This window comes from Neophocaena asiaeorientalis, unplaced genomic scaffold, assembly GCF_003031525.2.
Source record: "Neophocaena asiaeorientalis asiaeorientalis breed wild unplaced genomic scaffold, Neophocaena_asiaeorientalis_V1.1 scaffold110, whole genome shotgun sequence".
NCBI lineage: Eukaryota > Metazoa > Chordata > Mammalia > Artiodactyla > Phocoenidae > Neophocaena > Neophocaena asiaeorientalis.
In genome coordinates, this window is record NW_020175053.1 from 816205 (window position 1) to 822054 (window position 5850).

The window sequence follows — 5850 nt, forward strand, 5'->3', positions numbered from 1 at the left end:
TCCTTTTTAAATTTGGGCCCACAATTTGGAAGCTCCTGACTTTTGTGAAAGCTGGGAGAGAGTAGTATAGTGTGGTAGTTAAGAGATCTAGAGTCGAAAGACCTAAATCTGAGTCATCACTGAGAGAGTGAGCTCGGGCACAAGGCATGGGTGCTCTTCACACCAGTTCACCATACCTGCAATGGTGTGACATCACAGCTACTCAGAGGTGAGTGCCAGGATTAAAATAGGTAATTTGAAGAGTTTGCAGGACAGTACCTGGCACATAGCTTAGTGAGGGCTCCATAAATTGTAGCTTTGGTGTAAGTTTATATAAAGTACTTTATTAACTGGAAGTTAATAATTTATGCATCTGTGCTCCCCACTAAACCCATCCATCCATCCATTTACTTGATAAATATTTTTGAAGACCTATTATAAGCCAAGCACTCACATGGATTTGGGGGTACAGTGTGAGCAGGCCAGATGAAGCTCCAGCCCTTTCACAGCTACATTTTAGTGGATTGTGGATTCTCAAAGTTGGAGATCCTGTCCATGCTTCTCCATCTTGAGCCCAGGATAGCACTTAACCCAGAATAGATGCTTAAAAAGTACTTATTAAAGAATGACTGGGTAATTGACACCTCTGAAAATGCAGAGTCAGCTGTGGTGAGGCCTCCTCTTGGCTGGGACTTGGCCACCACTTGGAGCACTATCTCTGCGATGTGGTGTTGGACGGAGATCAGAGCTGGGCATCCTCGGAGCTCTGGTGCAGTCTTGCTCTGGGGGCCGTGCCAGGAACTCTCTTCCCAGGGAGCACAGAGGGGAAGTGATGGCCCCCAGAGAGACGGCGGTCATTCAGAGAATGGTCTTCTTATTAATTGCAGGATGTAATTCCGTACTGAATTCCAAGTGGCAGCAACACATAGATTGTTTTCCTACATAACTTGATGCTCTTTTCATTGCCATGATGAATCGAACTAACTGTTCAGCTCTTAGTGAGTTCTGGGGAGGGAAACACAGTATTAGGCTGCTTTGCACGTTGAGAGGCAGAGAAAGCTTTCAGATTATGGAGCAATTAATTAAAGAACAATCATGAAAATGTTCCTGATAATTCATATCAAGCAGCTACTCACTGTTCCTTTATTATTTCGGATAATATTCATGATTATTGTTTAATTTGTTTTTAATATGGATATAGTTTTATGTAATCCTTTTGTAATTGTGAAGCACTTAGAGGTCCAGGTGCTCTGAGATACTTCTTTATTCAATTATCCAACTTTCAGAAGAATCCCATTATGCAATTAACCCAGCTTATTAACAGACATACATTCTGTATCTTTATTGCATGTAAATATAACTATAAGCTTATCTGATTTAAATTTTAAGCTTCACAGCAAAAGCCAGATTGCCATCTCTGTGTGAGTCTAACTAATGTTAATGCGTCCATAGCCCCTACTAGGGAAATCTACAAATAGTCAACAAATATTTCTTGGGCAGTTACCTCGTATAAGGTATGGAGTTGGAGTCTGGGGGCTAGGTATACAAAGAAATTTGTCAAGATTTGTTCTGGATCTCTAGGCACTTTTAGTTTTGTTTGGATAATAAGACAGATAGCATAGAATGCTAACTAATCACATCAGGCAATATGTGTTGAGTGTCAGATGATAAAAACAATTGCTGTAGAAGTTCACAGGAGACGGGAGTCTTGACGGTCACACTGGCTGTGGAAGCCTTGCCCACTTAATCGCGTCCACTTCTTGCAAGTTTGTCCGATGAAATAGAAGGATGGCAGGTTGAGTCTACTCCTTTGCTACTCGAAGTGTGAGCTGAGAACCAACAGCTTCAGGGGCACCTGAAAGTTGGTCAAAAATGCAGAACCCCAGCACTGCCCCAGAGTTTGAATCAGAATCGGCCTTTTAACAAGACCCACCTCCACAGTGATTCACAGAACGTAAGGTTCTTAAGAACATAGCCTGCACACCGATAAATAACTTGCTTTGTACCTGAGTAAAAATTAGACTAATGTTTGCTAATCTCATTCTCACCCCAATTAAAAAAAAAAGAAATTGAAGGAAATCATTCATTCAGCAAGTCTCTATGTATCTTCTGTGTGCTAGACACTTGGTATTTGTTCTGGTTATACTCTAACCATAGGTAGCCCCATTAATTCCAGTGACAGCAGAAGACTCCAAGGTCTGAAAACCAAATATATTCTTAACACTCAGGGATCTTCTCTCATCAACTAGCAAACCTGGGTCACCCCAAGAAGTGGGATAAGTTAGAAACGCCTGCGGGCAAAGGGTGATGCCCAGGGAAGGAGGGACTGTAACATAGGTGACGGCCCTGCAGCAAATACAATTTTGTGTTTGGTTTCCTCCTGTGCTGAATTCTACATCCAACAGCCTACTGGACACTTCAACATGTGTGTGTAACAGCCTTCTTAATCATAAAGCTCCAAAGAGAATTCTTAATTTTCTCTCACAAACCTGTTTTCCCTCTGATCTTCCTCTTCTTGATAAGTGGCACTGCTATCCACCGAGTTAATCAGCCAGAAAGCAGTGATTCTGAGCACTTCAGTTTTCCTAGCCACATTACATCCGATCCACGAGCACTTCCGGTCAATTCCACCTTCAGGACATGATCTTGGAAACATCCCCTTCAGTTCATCTCCATGGGCACCACCCACCACCTTGCGTCGGGGGCTGTGCTGGTCACCTAAGTTGTCTTCCTACTTCTGCTCTTGTCTGGTCCAATCTCATCTCCATAAGGCAGGGAGCATGGTCTTAGAAAAATGTCAGTCTCTTCATACCATTCATCTGCCCCAAACTCTGATTTCCTGTTTATCTTCAAGTTAGGTTTGACATAGACACACTACCATGTGTAAAATAGATAGCTAGTGGGAACCTGCTGTATAGCACAGGGAGCTCAGCTCAGTGCTCTGTGATGACCTAGATGGGTGGGACGGGGTGGGGGGAAGGAGGTCCAAGAGGGAGGGGATATATGTATACGTATAGCTGATTCAGTTTGTTGTACAGCAGAAACTAATACAACACTGTAAAGCAATTATACTCCAATAAAAAATTAGAATAGAATAAAATAGCAACCAAGAGACCCTGTTTGATCTGGGTCCCGTTGCCCCTCCCCCTTCCCCCACCTCCCACTATGTCCAGTCAAACTGACGTTTTACTTATTATTTCAATGTGCTCAGCTCTTTTCTACCTCAGGACCTTTGCATGTGTTTCCTCTGCCTAGAACGGTCTGCCCAGCTCTTCACATGGTTGCCACAACCTCGTCCTGCAGAGCTCAGAGTAACTGTCCTGCCTCAGAGAGGCTCTCCCTGGAGTTCAACTGGTCAGCAACTCCAGCCCCGTTTATTTATTTTATGGTCCTAATGACAATCTCCAGTCACATTTAAAATTTTTTGTGTGTTTTGCTTATTTGAGTCTGCCTTTCCAAACCCAAGTATCACCCGCCAAGTGCAGAGACCTCATCTCTCTTGTTCATCTCTATTTCCCAACATACAAATGTGTGAATGGATGAAAGTGTAGGTTCTAGATCTGTGTGACTGTATTTTTGTCCTCTTTCAGAGTAAATCTGAAATGCTTCTTTATTTAATGAGCCAACTTTTAGAAGAATCTCATTATTCAATTAACACAGATGATTAGCACAGGTACCCACATTCTATCTGTGCACACACGTATGTGTAACATGGAACCAGATACATTTTGCAGGTAGAATAGAGGTTCTAAAATTTAAAGCACTTTAACTGGAAACAGAGTCACCGCATCCCTCACTCAGAACCCCCTCACTCTTGATGTCACACGCAATGCTCACAGCTTTGTTAACTAGTTATCCAGCCTGCAGCAGATTTAAAATAACAGATGAGGAATTTTTGGAGCAAGAGTAATGCCAGTTACAGTATGTGACGATGGGTGGCCTGGCTGTGAGAGAAAAGATAGAAAACGCACAGAGAGGCCACAAGAGGCAGACGCTTAGTGGTAATGGACGCTGAGGAATGTGACAGCTCCTGGAGGAGAGCTACTCACTGACATCACAACTCATTACTCACTGTTTGACTCGTGACCCCGAAACGTGGAAAAAAGGCTCAGTCATACCTAAGATACCTCCCCATATGGAGGGAAGTGTGCCCTACATTTAAAAGAGATATCCGTCAAACTTAGTTAAAATAAAACTGCTCTGATGCTTCAAGGTAGCCAACTATCTGGAAAGGATTCTTCTCTAATGATACTGACTAGTGTGGTATTTCGAAGGGCCTCTCTTCTTCTCATAAAAATGATCATCTGACATGGTTTTCTAGAAGATAATGAAGGGCCTCCCTGTGGGACTTGACTCCTATATCCTTTCTGGAAAATGGCATGAAGTGATGGATGGACTTTTGATTGCAGTTCGAAAAGGCTGCTTCCGCCTTCTCACCATCCCTGGAGAATAGCTGTCGACTGGAAGGGATTCTCAGCAAGCTTCAGCACTGAGTGCTTACAATATGGTTAGGCGGAGTCATAGTTGACTTATAAACATTTTTCGTTTCTCTTAACCACCCTGTAAGCATCCATTAATTAAGCCTCATCAGGCACTGAGGCGAAAGAATTGCCTCCAGTATCCTGTAGATGAAAACAGTTTGTGGGATACTTCGGCAAGTTCACCTAATGATGCAAAGGAGGGATGGGTCTCCCACAGACCCCCTGCAGTATTTTAAAGCAGGGCTTCTCAGGAGGAGCCTGGTGTTCCTGAAAGGAGCCTATGTTTCCATACATCTAACCCAAAACGTCCCCTGGAGACTAGTTGTTGCCATGCGTGTGGTCTCATCATGTGGACACTGGGAACCGGGGTGGTACACATACTGTGGTACATGCCCCCGTGCTGCTCTCCTGTCTCCTCAGCTGCTCCTACCCTGGGCCACGCGCCATCATTTCTCACCTGGACGCGGGCAGGAGCCTCCTGACAGACCTCCTGCTGCCCCCCTTGCCCCTACAGCCTCTCTCCTCACAGCAGCCCAAGCGATCTTGTAAAATCTGAAATCGGATCAATGCCACCTCCCTGCTTATACCCGCCCCCCCAAGATCCTCACCGCACTTACAATCAAGGTCAGTCTTCTTACCTGGACTTCAAAGCCCTGTGGTGCCTGGTCCTGGCTGCCTCTTGAAAGCCAGCCCCTGCTCGTTACCCTGGCCTCTTTCTCCCTGTTGAACATCGCAGGTCCATTCTCACCTCCAGGCCTTTACATTGGCTGTTGCTCTGATCTTCCCCCGACAGCTTCTTCCCATCTCAGCTCAGATGTCAGCTCCTCAGAGAGGCTTCTCCTCCAGTCTACAGAGACTGGGGGGCCTATAGGAGCACCACGGTGATTCACAAAATGCATGTTAGTTTGAACATGTTGCTAAAGGCACCATGGGTTTGGGTCATTGGGAATTTTTTTCCCCAGTTTACAGTGGTCCGTGAAAGTGTCTGGCATTAAAATTTGGTCCTGATACTTGAAAAATTGTAAAAAGGATAAATTCCAGTATGAAAGAGAAAATAGCTATGAAATGGGAACACAATTCTTTTTAAAAAGCTACTTGATACTGAAAGTGATTCCACCAGTATATCCTGAGGTTGTTATTAAACATAGATACTTAGAACATTTCTCAAAAGTAATTACGTTCTGACTTTAACGCTGTAGATGTAAATACCTAGCACAGAGTCAAGCATTGATTAATGGTAGTTCCTTGCCCCTCAGCTATGGGAGGACCCGTACTCTACGTTTAGTCCTCAGGGCTTAGAAAAGCTTCACGGCAATCAGGGCCTATAAAGAAGAGAAAATTACTATCAGTCTTACTGCAGGCAATTTAACTATCAGTCAGATTGTGATTT